The following is a 14615-nucleotide window of genomic DNA, read 5'->3' as shown; positions in this document are numbered from 1 at the left end:
ATCTTCTCCGCCGCTTCCGGGTATGGGCTGCGGGACTGGGCGTTCCTATTTGATTGGCAGGCTTCCGACAGGCTTCCGACAGTCGCATACATCGCGTCACGATTTTCCGAAAGTAGCCGAGCGTCGGTGCGCAGGCGCCGTATAGAGCCGCACCGACGTTTGGCTTCTTTCGGCTACTCGTGACGCGATGTATGCGACCGTCGGAAGCCTGTCAATCAAATAGGAACGCCCAGGCCCGAAGACCATACCCGGAAGCAGCGGAGAAGATCTATCTCTAAAACGGTAAGTACTGCTTCGATTTAAAAAAAAACACCCAATTCCCCTTGACAAAATGAGCCTCAATCTAATGTTAAAAAAAAAATTTCGGGTGAACTCCCGCTTTAAAATGAGCCCTCAGCTCTCAAACTCTTTTTTTCTGCACAATGCTTCCAAGAGAGGAGAATCACCTTGTGCAGCAGCCTGGAAAGTTCCTGGATTTAGAGCAAGCAGTCAAGGGAGAAAAGGAAAGCATCCTCTCTATATGTTCTGTTTATCCACTCACCAGGAGGCTGTTGATAAAAAATCCTTTAGGGGAAAGAGTCAGAGGGAACACAGACACCAAGTTTTCCTTTTTACTAGAAGAAATCATCTCTATATGATAAATGTCTACATGAGACTCTCTGATTAGGAGAAAAGAATGCAGGATCTGTGTGTTCTGTCCATCCCTCCCGCTTGCTTCCTCTTTAACCTTTAGGGCTCCTTCACACTAGATGATCTTTGAAGAGCAATAAACACTTGGATTGCTTTTCAGAGAGCATTAGACAGGTGGTAAGAAGGTGTTTTATCATCTCCCCACCACCTGCTTTACCTAAAAAAATCCTACACTAGTGCACCACAACTGTGTGCATTGCACACAGTTGTGGAGCTGTTGCAGACCAGCCCCAATCACGTAATGATTATTATATTATTATTATTATTATACATGATTTATATAGTGCCAACAGTTTATGCAGCGCTTTACAATCTAGAGGGGGGACAGGACAATTACAGTACAATACAGAAGGTACAGGAGGGCCCTGCTTGTAGAGCTTACATTCTAAAGGGAGGGGGTGGTGGTACAAAAGGTAATAGCTCCAGAGAATGATTTGATGGGGGTGGCTCAGGGACAGTTGTTAGGTGGGTGTGGGACAGGCTTCCCTGAATAAATGGGTTTTCAGGGATCTCCTAAAGGTGGACAGGGTAGGAGCTGATCGGACATACCGGGGCAGGGAGTTCCAGCGGATGGGAGAGGCTCTGGAGAAGTCCTGAAGGCGAGCATGGGAGGAGGTAACAAGGGAGCTAGAGAGCAGGAGGTCCTGGGAGGAGCGGAGGGGACGATTTGGGCGATATCTGCAGATGAGGTTGGTGATGTAGATGGGGGCGATGTTGTGAATGTCCTTGTATGTTGTGGTTAGCATTTTGAATTTTACACAGTGGGGTAGGGGAAGCCAGTGAAGGGATTGGCAGAGAGGAGCAGCAAAAGAGGAGAGGAGAGGAGCAAATTGGTAGCAGTCATTAAAAAGGTGGGTTATAAATGGGCAGGGCAAAGGGGGTGGAGTCAGGGGCACAGCCATCTCTGTCGGAAGGAGACAGTGATCGCAAGAGGATCTGGCAGGCTAGTTGTACCCAAGCTGATTGATCGATCAACTGGGTACATTCAGCCTGCCCATTAATGGTTTGAATCTCGGCTGGTTCCTGCTGAACTGTCCAAATTCAAACGTGTATGGCTGGCCTTAGGGAGTATACCAAAAGTGTAATTTCTGCTGCAAAAGATGCCTAAAACCAGACTTGTATCTTAATGCTAAGTTAAAGCAGGAAATTACATTTTTGGAATTGTTCTGTATATGAAAGGTGTATATTGCCCTATTGAAATGAATTTTACAGAAAATTACTGTGTTGCAGTTTAAAAAGAAATGATCATTTTTAATAGCATTAAATTGTAATGTTGCTTGGGTATATCCTATTTTTTTATCTGCCTTGTTTTTCTTCCACAAAACTGGAGCCGCCCTTTAACCGCTTAACGCCCGCCGCACGACTATTTACGTCCACAGAATGGCACGTACAGGCAGAAGGGCGTATATATACGTCCTTGCCTTCTAGCGGGTCGGGGGTCCGATCGGGACCCCCTCCGCTGCGTGCGGTGGGCAGCTTACCTGCGGGAGCGATCCGACTCGAGGGGGCGGCTGTTCGTTTCTGTCTGCCCCCTCGTGATCGCTCCCAGCCAATCCCGCGAGCCTCCGCCGTGTCACTTCCTCTGCCTGTAAAATGTAAACATAGGCAGAGGAAGTGATGCAGCTCTCATCTCGGCGGTATTTTCAAACGGCCAAGATGAGAGAAGACTCACACAGTAAGTCGCACCAACACTACACTGACACCACACACATAGGCACACTTAACCCCTTCCGATCACCCCCCCCCCCACCCCCCTGTCACACTGTCACTGAATGCAGTGATCATATATTACTGCATTTAGTGTCAGTGTGACAGTTAGTGTGACAGCCAGTTAGTGTTAGGTCCAGGGTAGCCCCGTACCCCCCCTAATAAAGTTTTAACCCCTTGATCACCGCCCTAGTTAACCCTTTCACTCCCTATTGCCAGTGTCACTAAGCGATCATTTTTCTGATCGCTGTATTAGTGTCACTGTTGCCGCTAGGAAGCTAATTTTTTTTTTATTGGGATTTTTTTTTACTAAAGACATGTGGCTAAATAAATTTTGGCCTAAATGTTTGACTAAAATTTAGTTTATTCAGTTTTTCTTATAACAAAAAGTAAAAAATATTGATTTTTTTTTCAAAAATGTCGCTCTATTTTTGTTTATAGTGCAAAAAATAAAAATCGCAGAGGCAATCAAATACCATCAAAAAAAAAAGTTCTATTTGTGGGAAGAAAAGGACGCAAATTTTGTTTGGGAGCCACGTCGCACGACCGCGCAATTGTCTGTTAAAGCGACGCAGTGCCGAATTGTAAAAACACCTCTGGGCATTTAGCAGCATATTGGTTCGGGGCTTGAGTGGTTAAACTGAAAGTTCAATTAGGTTTTAAATATGTTTTTCTTTCTTAGATAAATATGAACATTTGACTTCATTGCAGACAGGAAGTGCTAATCTCCCTTCTGTTCCACAGTGTCATCTGACTTTTTTTTGCTTCCTAAAAAGCCAGTTTACCAACCTCAGTAGCTCAAGTTGGAATTTACATACACAAGTGAATCAGAGGAGTGAATGTATGTTGGGGGTTTATATTATTGTTTTGTACAAAATCAAAGGAGTGTATTTGAGGATTTAGTTAGACAATGCATTATTGCTGTGCTGTCTCTTTAGTTAACTAATGGTGCTCATAGATTCTATTGACATGTATTAAATGTTTATTAAAAAAAAAGATTGGAATGGCAATTAGAATGACTGAGCTAAAAGTCGATGTAAGAAAAAAATGTCATTGGTTGTGATCCAATTATTTCTACCAACAAAATAGCTACGCAAAGAGTTTTAGCATCTGCTGGAAATTGCTCAAGAGATATACAGTAAATCTTGGGTTTAAAGATTGCAACTAATGAAGATTGGAGCTTTTCGGTCAGAGAGCATCTTGGCTTCACATTTTCATATTCATATGCATACTGTACATCTATTGCACATTGTGATTATTAAACAGTATCATTTGTACATGTTTATATGCTTGAGAACACGAAGCTACACATGTGAATCAGATTGAAAAAGTGTTTTTCTTTCTTTTGAGATTGTCAAGTCAGAGGGATAACAGTGGCCTCTCCCTAAATACACAAGTTCACAATGTTTTTACAAGACGTTGTGGAAGCGATTTGTGCCTCAACCAATGAAATGTTCCACAAACCATGGGAATCATTGTTGATGCTCTTGAGGTTTAAAGGGAATACACAGTCAGAACTAAAACACTGGGCTCCATTAAGTAGTAATAAATCAGATACATTTCTAAATACATGGACATTTGTTGTTTTTTATGTCATCTTTCAGAAAATATCATTCCAACTGTAAAATATTCATTACATTTAAAAAAAAAAAAAAATTCAGGTAATTAATAACAACATTAAATGCAGTGGAATGCAAAAGTGTGGGGACCGCTGGTCGAAATTTATGTTTTCATAGGTCGAAGGAATAAGTTTATCTTCTGGAAACTAACCAACTTAAAGCGGAAGTAAACCCACCCCTCAAATGGCTTCATTTCCGGGCACGTGCCAGGAATGTAAAACTCCCATTGGTTGTGCACTTAACCAAATTGTCAAACCATCCAATGGCTGGTGTCATAACTGATCACATGTGCAGGATCATGGCAGTTGTATATTAAACAGAGGCAAAGATGGCAGCTTCCTTGGCTGAAAATTATAGGACACCCCTATCGTTTTCTGCCAAGGAAGCTGCCATCTGTTTAATATACAACTGCCATGATGCTGCACATGTGATCAGTTATGACACCAGCCATTGGATGGTTTGACAATTTGGTTAAGAGCACAACCAATAGGAGTTACTTACACTTTAACTAAAACAATGTTTTTGCTATTTATTAACCTTATTTACCAGTCTGGGGATAGCAAAACATAATAGGTGGCAACATTTTGGGTACCCTTCAAGTTGTTCCACTAGGTTCAAGTTGATTGACCTGTTAGGTGTTAATCCAATTTAGGTAAAGACAACTACCAGATTATGCTTAGTGGCATAATGAGTGGCACAGAAGAGTGTGGATATTCCAACAACACAATTATTTAAAAAATATTCCACAAAATCAACCACTCACACCTTAAGAAAAGAGAAGATAAAGCATCCATAATAAGCCATACCTTTACGAATGCCGATCTCCTGGGCCCCCTACAGCTTCCAATGGTTCCTCCCTCACATCCCTAACATCTACAATCACTTTGAGGCACCATTTCTACAGGACAGAGAAACAGTCAGTGGTACAGCCAGCCTGAAAGGAAACTATTGGCTTTAAGGTTTGTAATGCTTTTCACTGTGCCCAGGCTTAAACATTATTGCAAAATAGTTCATAGATCTCATACATGTGGCAGCGAGACAAGGAAAATATATTTCTGCAATGAAAAACACTTGCATGACATAGATCTTTTCTGGCAGGCCTTAAAACCAATTATGAGAAGACATGTCATATGTACTGTATAAATAAACAAGTGACACAAGTATATTAGCATGTGTGCGTACTAAAGTAGAAGATGGCAAATACAAAAATTAGAATGCTCTGTAATACATCTCATTTACATTCGCAGACCAAAGAAGAGTAGACAGACATGTAATGCTATGGTGTAGCTTTATGGAGCATTCTTCTGTGAGTCCAGGGTGGGGGGCAGAGTTTGATGCCCTGGCTTCACAGAAAGTGGGTCAAATTATGCTAGGCTTCACTCAACCCAGAAGAGGAGTGGAGGTGGTTAGGTGTGCAGATGAACCTGCCTGGGACAGCACTGAGTAAAGCAGCCAGAGCTGCTTTTTATTTTTTTGCAAGAAGCTTGGAAGTCAAATGTTTCCATTTTGTGCCAAAGCTGGAATTGGGCTTTAATGCTCCAAAGCCCATTGGAACCCTATCTGAAATAAAGATTATCCATTCTGTTGGCCATCGTGATACATTTAGTACTTGGGTATTAATGTAGCTAAAGTCCTAGTAATTGTATACACTTATCTGGGCCCCAGAGTTGCCAACCTTTCGCAGCATTTTTTACTGACAAAACATGGAAAATTTACTGACGGATGAATTTTTTACTGACAACCTGAGAAATTACAGAACTCCTTTTGAAAACTAACACAGTGAATATTCGAACAGTATAAACATAATATGGAAACACTGAGGCCTCGTACACACGACCGAGTTTCTCGGCAAAAACCAGCAAGAAACTTGCTGGGTTTTTTTTTTCCCGAGGAAACCGGTCGTGTGTACATTTTTCGACGAGGAAACTGTGGAGGATCCCGTCGAGCCAAAAAGAGAGCATGTCTTCTTTTTCCTCTACGGGAATAGAGAAACTTGCCTTGTCGAGTTCCTCAACAGCCTAACAAAGAAACTCAACGAGGAAAACTATGTGTTTCGCCCATCGAGTTCCTCGGTCGTGTGTACGAGGCTTGACAATACCAATAACAAAGTCATTTGCTTGATTTACCCCTCAAAAGTCAACACAGCATGAAATTATCAGCCCCTGATATTTACTGGCAGTTGTAAAAAAAAACACAGATTTTTACAAACTGTCAGTAAATTTACTGCCGTTTGGCAACCCTGGTGGGCCCATACATTAAATGTTTGACAAACACACTAGCCACGGAGAGAAAGTGTCCTCACTGGGGACAAAGATGGCAGGAAAGACCTCATGGAAGTTTCCACACTCCTCTATAGTGCTACAAAATCAGTTATTATTGCTATATATGTCTCTACTGGAAAGATTTCACCTTACATCCTTCCCTGGTAGCAAGGGAAACAAAAAGTAAGAGGAAATCTCGTTCTATGTGTGAACGTACAAGACCACATTAACCCCCCCATGAGTTGTAACCCTTTCCACCACTATAAAAAAATTTTTAAAAGGTTTTAGCTGCAGAATTGTTTAAACTTATCATGAAGAAAATCCTGTATGAAGGGTCAGAATGGCCATCAGGGATAAAATAATAATATTTTGCAGTATCTAATAGTGGCCATACATGGGAAGATAAGATTACCAAACTTTTTAATATGCTTTCTAACGTACATAACATATTAGGGATGGCAAACAGAAATCCCAGTCAATGTTGCATGCACTTGCCAGGCTGTCACCGAGTCATGTGATGGGCTGGTGGCACCAAGCTTCTCGGCTGTTAGAGAGTGACTGTAGGAATGCAGCTCCCTGTCCTTGCTAGGACTTAAAGCGGAGTTCCAGCCACAATTTCACTTTTTAAATATAAATACCCCTGTAATACACAAGCTTAATGTATTCTAGTAAAGTTAGTCTGTAAACGAAGGTCTGTTTTGTTAGGTTGTTACAGCATTTAGACACTTTATAAAATAGAAATTGACTGGGGCCATCTTAAGTGTGGGCATCATGAAGCCAGACTGTATGACTTCCTGGATTTCAGCCTTGCAGATCTCGCACATGCTCAGTGCTGTACAAGCAGTGTAATAGGTTTCAGATCAGGTTTCAGCACCTGTACTGTCCAAGTCACATGATTCTTCGAGACTGGGGAGTGCACAGACTTCTGGAAAGTTACACCCACTACATTCCCAGGAGTCTGTGCGGTGTAGGTTAGGAAGCTTAAGCACCTAGGTGCAGGAAGTGGGAAGATTAACTATTCTGCCTAGCAACAACACTTTGAAGGCATCTAAAAAAAAAAAAAATTTTCTTAAAGGACTAATGACATTTTTTTAAATCTACTTATGTAATGTTATATTTATGGGTGGAACTCCACTTTAATGAAAGCCTCTGGAAGATTGTGAACATGTCCAGTAACTTAGTGAGTTCACCTCTAAGGATCTTTGCTTAGAATAGAAAGCAACTGAGGACAACAAAAGGTTGATTTACTAAAACCGGAGAGTGCAAAATCTGGTGCAGCTCTACATAGAAACCAATCAGCTTCCAGGTTTTTTGTCAAAGCTTAATTGAACAAGCTGAAGCTAGAAGCTGATTGGCTACCATGCACAGCTACACCAGATTTTGCCCTCTCCGGTTTTAGTAAATCACCCCCATAGTTTCCTGAAGGATAGCCCCTAGCAAATTGGGATAGATGGTTACTTTATGGTAAGTGATAACAATTTGATATACAGTAAAACCTTGGTTTGAGAGCATCATTCGTTCCAGAAACATGCTTGTAATCCAAAGAACTTGTATATCAAAGCATTTTTTTACTGGGTATAAAAGAGAAGAGAGGCACTTCTAAGTGTAACAATAAGTTGCTAAATGTTGTACCTTCATTAAATGTAACCATATTGCTACACTTAGAGGCTCCTCTCTTCTTTTTTATACTCAGTTGTGACATGACGCTACTCTTATATCAAGACATCGCTTGTATATCAAGGCAAAATTTATTAAAACATTTTGCTTGCCTTGCAAAATGCTCTCAAACCAAGTATTACCACGGTTTCCCATTGATTTCAATGGGAAGGAGCCGTATAGGAGCGGTAAACACCCCGCTCCTATACCGCTCCAAAGATGTGGCTAGCAGGACTTTTGGAGCGGTCCTGCTAGCGCACCGCTTCAGTGTGAAAGCTTTCGGGCTTTCACATTGAAGACTACAGGGCACAATTTTTTCAGCAGTATAGCAGCGCTAATTTTAGTGCTAAACCGCCTGAAAGACACATCAGTGTGAAAGGGGCCTAAAGCTCAAACACACATGCATGTGTGTGTGTCTACATATATAGGACCCTGGAACATTGATTTCCCTGGAGAAGAGCGTAAACACTTCTCTTATGGCAGAGCCGGTAAGAGGGAGATCTTTCCCATGTTCCTGCTGCTACACAGAGCGATAATACTAATGCACATGGGATGATTAGGGTGTGCCTGGGCACACCCTGTGCGCACGCCTATGATGACCAGTGACATGAAACTGTCTTACACAACCTCACCTTAGTAGCAGAGTTTGCTGTTCCTCACCCAGTTTAAAGCCTCCTACATAGCCGTTTCTGTTTTGGTTAATGGCTCTACATTGAAACAAATAGATGCTCATTAGCACCTGCTTGGTATAATTGGTTAATCATACACCTGACTCTAATCCTACAAAATCCTGCGCAAGTGTACAAAGTGAGCAAGTGTAAGAATTTATGCTGGTTTGAAGCCAAAGTGTTGTCACACCAAATATTAATTTGATTTAGATTTTTCTTCTGTTCGCTCCCTGTACAATTTGTTTTATTAAGAATAAACAATGAAATATATATATATAATTTCAGGAAATTCTTACTTTACAGAATGCCTAAAATTTACACACCTGGCTAAAACTTTGACAGTACTTTATATTACTTCTAGTTGGCCTCATAAAAAAGTCCCATATTTTTCTCAATGTTTATTTAGTACTTTATATTATTATTATATTATACAGGATTTATATAGTGCCAACGGTGTGTGCAGCGCTTTACAACATGGGGGCAGGCAGCACAGTTACAATACAAATGAATACAGGAGGGATCAGAGGGCCCTGCTCGTTAGAGCGTATATACAATAACAAGATAAAACACAAGGATACAACATATACGTATAAAAATGATTTCCGAAATATTAATCACATCATACACAAATTAAAAGAAGCACATGATGCTCACTACAATATTATTTTTGTGAAAAACAACAAAGGCCACTTATATGTATATATACACTATACTGAGTGTCCCATTTCACAGATAGGAAAGGGTTACAAGCCATCCATATCTATCCATGTTCCATTGATCTTAATATAGTGGTCTCAGTTGGTTTAAAGCATTATATGGTTACATCGATCTAAAGATATATACATCTCCACAAGGGAATAGCTGATAGGTTACTCCTATACAGGACTGAGAGGTAGAGAGGTCCAGGACTTAATGTTGTCCTGACATGAGATGGAGATATTGGAAGAAACGTTCTTCCTGGTCCACAAAATAGCAATGAGCTCATTTCATATACAGTTGTGCTTATAACTTTACATACCCTGGCAGAATGTATGATTTCTTGGCCATTTTTCGGAGAATATGAATGATAACACAAAAACCTTTCTTTTATTCATGGTTAGTGTTTGGCTGAAGCCATTTATTATCAATCAACCCCAGTTCTTAATACCGTGTATTGCCCCCTTTATCATTAATGACAGCTTGAAGTCTTTTGTAGTATTTGTGGATGAGGCTCTTTATCTTCTCAGATGGTAAAGCTTCCCATTCCTCTTGGCAAAAAGCCTCCAGTTCCTGTAATCTCTTGTGCTGTCTTGCATGAACTGCACATTTGAGTTCTCCCAGAGCGGCTCAATGAGATTGAAGTCAGGAGACTGAGATGGCCACTCCAGAACCTTCACTTTATTCTGCTGTAGCCAATGACAGGTCGACCTGGACTTGTGTTTTGGATCACTGTCATGTTGGAACGTCCAAGTACGTCCCAATGCGCAGCTTCCTGGCTGATGAATGCAAATGTTCCTCCAGTATTTTTTGATAACATACTGCATTCATCTTGCCAACAATTTTGACCAAATTTCCTGTGCCTTTGTAGCTCACACATCCCCAAAACATTAGTGATCCACCTCCGTTTTTCACAGTAGGAATGGTGTACCTTTAATCATAGGCATTGTTGACTCCTCTCCAAATGTAGCGTTTATGATTGTGGCCAAAAACCTCAATTTTGGTCTCGCCATTCCAAATAACTTTGTGCCAGAAGGTTTGAGGCTTGTCTCTGTGCTGTTTGGTGTATTGTAAGCGAGATACTGTGTGGCAGTTGCGTAGTATTGGCTTTCTTCAGCCCATCTTTCTTCAAGTGCCTCCTTATTGTGCATCTTGAAACAGCCACACCACATGTATTCAGAGAGTTCTGTATTTCACCTGAAGTTATTTGTGGGTTTTTCTTTGCATCCCAAACAATTTTCCTGGCAGTTGTGGCTGAAATTTTAGTTGGTCTACCTGACCGTGGTTTGGTTTCAGAACCCCTCATTTTCCACTTCTTGATTAGAGTTTGAACACTGCTGATTGGCATTCTCAATTCCTTGGATATCTTTTTATATCCCTTTCCTGTTTTATACAGTTCAACTACCTTTTCCCGCAGATCCTTTGACAATTATTTTGCTTTCCCCATGACTCAGAATCCAGAAACGTCAGTGCAGCACTGGATGAAAGATGCAAGGGTCTGTCAGGAGTCCAGAAACTTATTGACCTTTTATACACACACACTATTTACAAGCAAACAGATCACAGGTGAGGATGGTTATCTTTAATAGCCATTCAAACCCCTTTTTGTCAACTTGTGTGCATGTTATCAGGCCAAAATCACCAGGGTATGTAAACTTTTGATCAGGTTCATTTGGGTAGTTTATGTTGTGATTATGATTTAAAAAGAGTAAACACAGTTGATTGGTAATATATGGCTTCAGCCAAATACTAACCATGAGTGAAAGAAAAGGTTTTGTGTTATCATTCATATTCTCTGAAAAATGGCCAAGAAATCATAAATTCTGCCAGGGTGTGTAAACCTCTGTGCACAACTGTATATACAACACTATGCCAATTAAATCATATGTAGCACCTGGCTACTTTCATAGCAGGTGCTGCTGTAAATTTAGAGGGGGTCAGAGAGTTAGTTGACTCTGACTATGTTTATTTGGCTAAATGTAAGGCCTCTGTTCCAGCTCTGGCTGTACTGTGTGCCCATGCTTGCTGCCTGGGGACTCTCACCCCCCCCAGACAGCAGGTGGCAGCAGTGAGGTCAGGGTCGTGTGGATACTTCTCCTCGGCAGCCAATCAGGAGGGTTGATCGCCTCGCTGTGCATTGTGGAGAGAGCTATTTAAAGGGCAGACGCCATTGGTTTGCGTCGTCGCCTTGCCGCCGTCCACCTGGGCAGTCGTCCCACCACCCCCGTATGTGGCCCTCCTAGCCGGGGGGTGTGTGTTTCAGTGTTCCTGGCTCTGGGGCCACGTTGGTCCGGAGCATTAATCTACCTCTTAGACTCAGTAGATAGACTGAGTCTGCAATTCTCAAGTGGTCCTGAGCTGTCCGTCCCATGGGAGGAGGCCGATCGATGGAGAACCTGTCTGTCTGGATACTGAGCACGAGGCTGGTGTCTCAGGAGAGGCCTACTTGCTCATCGAAGGACACTTTGTTTCTGAGAGGCTGGACAATGGTCGCCTATCAGTTCCTGACATAACTAAAGCTGTTTAAAGGAGATCCGGGTGCTGAATCCAGTTGAGAAGGATTTTGGACCGAAACTATCTCCACCTTTAGGAGGGACTGTGGCAGAGACTTCACCCTAAAGTTTCCGAGTGACACTCTGGCTGCTAGGTTGGTGAGAGAGGCCTATCCAGATGCACTATACCCACTCTGGCTAGAGTGGCGATGAAAGGTTGTCGTTGGAAGCAGGACTGTTTCCAGTAACCAGTTAACCCTGAATACGCCATCTTCCATTTCTTCTATTCCTTCACCTACAAATACTTTTTACTATTTTACCCTGTTGGGTAATAAAGCACAGAAAAGACATCGACAGTGTGGACATTAAGGCCCCTTTCATACTGGGGAGGGAGCCATGGTGGCGGTATTGCCGCGGGATTCGGCCGCTAGTGGTGCGATATTAGCCCCCGCTAGCGGCCAATAAAGGGTTAATAGCCGCAGTTTCCCATTGTTTTAAATGGGAAGGAGCGGTATACATACCTCTCCTCTTACCGCTCCAAAGATGCTGCTTGCAGGAGATTTTTTCCTCTCCTTAGTGTGAAAGCCCTCCGGCTTTCACATTGAGGTTGCTGGGCAGGAGTTTTTCATGCGGTATAGCAGCGCTATTTTTAGTGCTGTACCACCTGAAAAACTCCTCAGTGTGAAAGGGGTCTAACTTTATTACAGCTCTCATCCAGTACCCTAGACAGCGGAAAGATAGAGGTAACACGCCACCCAAATCAAACCAGCAGCTCCTTCGGGGGTAGTGCTACTCATATATGGATCAGGACACTTGTGTTAGGATACAAGCATCAGCTTCTCAAGAGATGCAATACATTTAAGTCTGCATTTTGTTTTATTTCTGAAAGATTAATAGAGGTAAGGTTTTGTCATGTGATACTATCCTACGGGCAGTAATGTGGGATCTTCCAGTGTGCACTAAATAATCAATGTACGGTATATGTCCTGTGAGTTGGGCCCTCTATGACTGGACTGTCTATGTGCTTTGTCCATAAATATGAAGAATAAATGTGCACACTATGGCAGGCCAAGAAAGGAGTAATTTGAGCTATAGAAAAGAGAAACAAGTGCGGGACTTTAAATGAAGCATGTGCGGGAAACTGTTTGCAATAAATAGGGGGAATGATTCAAAGATAATAAATCTGGAATGGGTTTAAATATTTTATTACTTTCACATAATGCACCGTCCATGACTATATGGCACTATTAAAGAAATAGATAAACATATATGTTTCACAGATTAATTGGGGGACAGGGTACGTGGGCAGTGACCCAAATATATAAATGTAATGAGTACAGCAAGCTGTACTATATTGTTGAGACATAAAATAGATATCACATATTAAAATGGAAATTACATCACATGACACTGCAATGATAATACATTAATGCATGAGATATAGAGCTCTACGCGTTTCGCGACTGTTGGTCGCTCATCAGGAGCAGGCATGCATTACATTGGGGGGGTGGTCCCTATAAGAGGGTGTCACCCATGGCAGGTACAGGCATTTGGCTCTTCACATGTCATCACTCCATGCAGCACACTCGGAACTCACAGGTGATCCTCTTCCTCTCTCCTATACCTCACCACACCCAGTACCTTCACCTCACTTTACTATCTTTATATTTTCATTTCTCTTTGTCTTTCTTTCCCGTCCCCCTTTTTTTCTCTCTTTCCTTTTCTTTTTTCTTTTTTCCTTCTCCTTTGCTTGTTCTCCTCCCCCCCCTTTTCCTTTTCATCATATCTTCATATCCCATTCAAACATAATACATTCTTCATTTATTTCCAATACAGCCATCATTCCTTATCGACCACAGTGCATTCAATACACCATGCCTCATGCGTGTGCCACCTGGGTGCGCTCTCCTGACGGGCCCTGCACCCCTCATTCTCCAGCCCTAGTCCCCGGCAGTGACCACCCCAATCCTGGGGTCCATCCGGAGCTTCACTCTAGTGCCAGCAGCAATCGGCAATCTGGGGCTTTTTGATGAGTCCTCAGCCCCCACAAATGTTGGATGCCCCGTTTAACCAGCTATGTGCTTATGTCGTTCCAGATAACCAATGTAATGCATGCCTGCTCCTGATGAGCGACCAAAAGTCGCGAAACGCGTAGAGCTCTATATCTCATGCATTAATGTATTATCATTGCAGTGTCATGTGATGTAATTTCCATTTTAATATGTGATATCTATTTTATGTCTCAACAATATAGTACAGCTTGCTGTACTCATTACATTTATATATTTGGGTCACTGCCGACGTACCCTGTCCCCCAATTAATCTGTGAAACATATATGTTTATCTATTTCTTTAATAGTGCAATATAGTCATGGACGGTGCATTATGTGAAAGTAATAAAATATTTAAACCCATTCCAGATTTATTATCTTTGATTCATTCCCCCTATTTATTGCAAACAGTTTCCCGCACATGCTTCATTTAAAGTCCCGCACTTGTTTCTCTTTTCTATACCTAATTAGGGATGGAGGTAATTGACCCATTACCTCATTTAAAGTCCCAACCGACCCTCCCCCCGCCCGAATAATTTGAGCTAGTCATCACTGTTATACAGGTATATCTCAAGTTTATAACAAAAATTGTAGCTAAAGCAGAATGTTACATACGTTTGGGAAATTGACAAGGGGAGAAATGCTTATTTGTCGTTTTTTGTAACTACCCCTCATACAGTGATTGTAGATTGTAGACAATGCTTGCCAACCTTCCAATATCAAATTCCAGTGTAGGCTAGACCACAGGTCTGATATATGCAATCACCACACCATG

The sequence above is a fragment of the Rana temporaria genome, chromosome 1 (genome assembly GCF_905171775.1).
Source record: "Rana temporaria chromosome 1, aRanTem1.1, whole genome shotgun sequence".
Classification (NCBI taxonomy): Eukaryota; Metazoa; Chordata; class Amphibia; order Anura; family Ranidae; genus Rana; species Rana temporaria.
Note: the sequence above shows the minus strand (reverse complement) of the source record.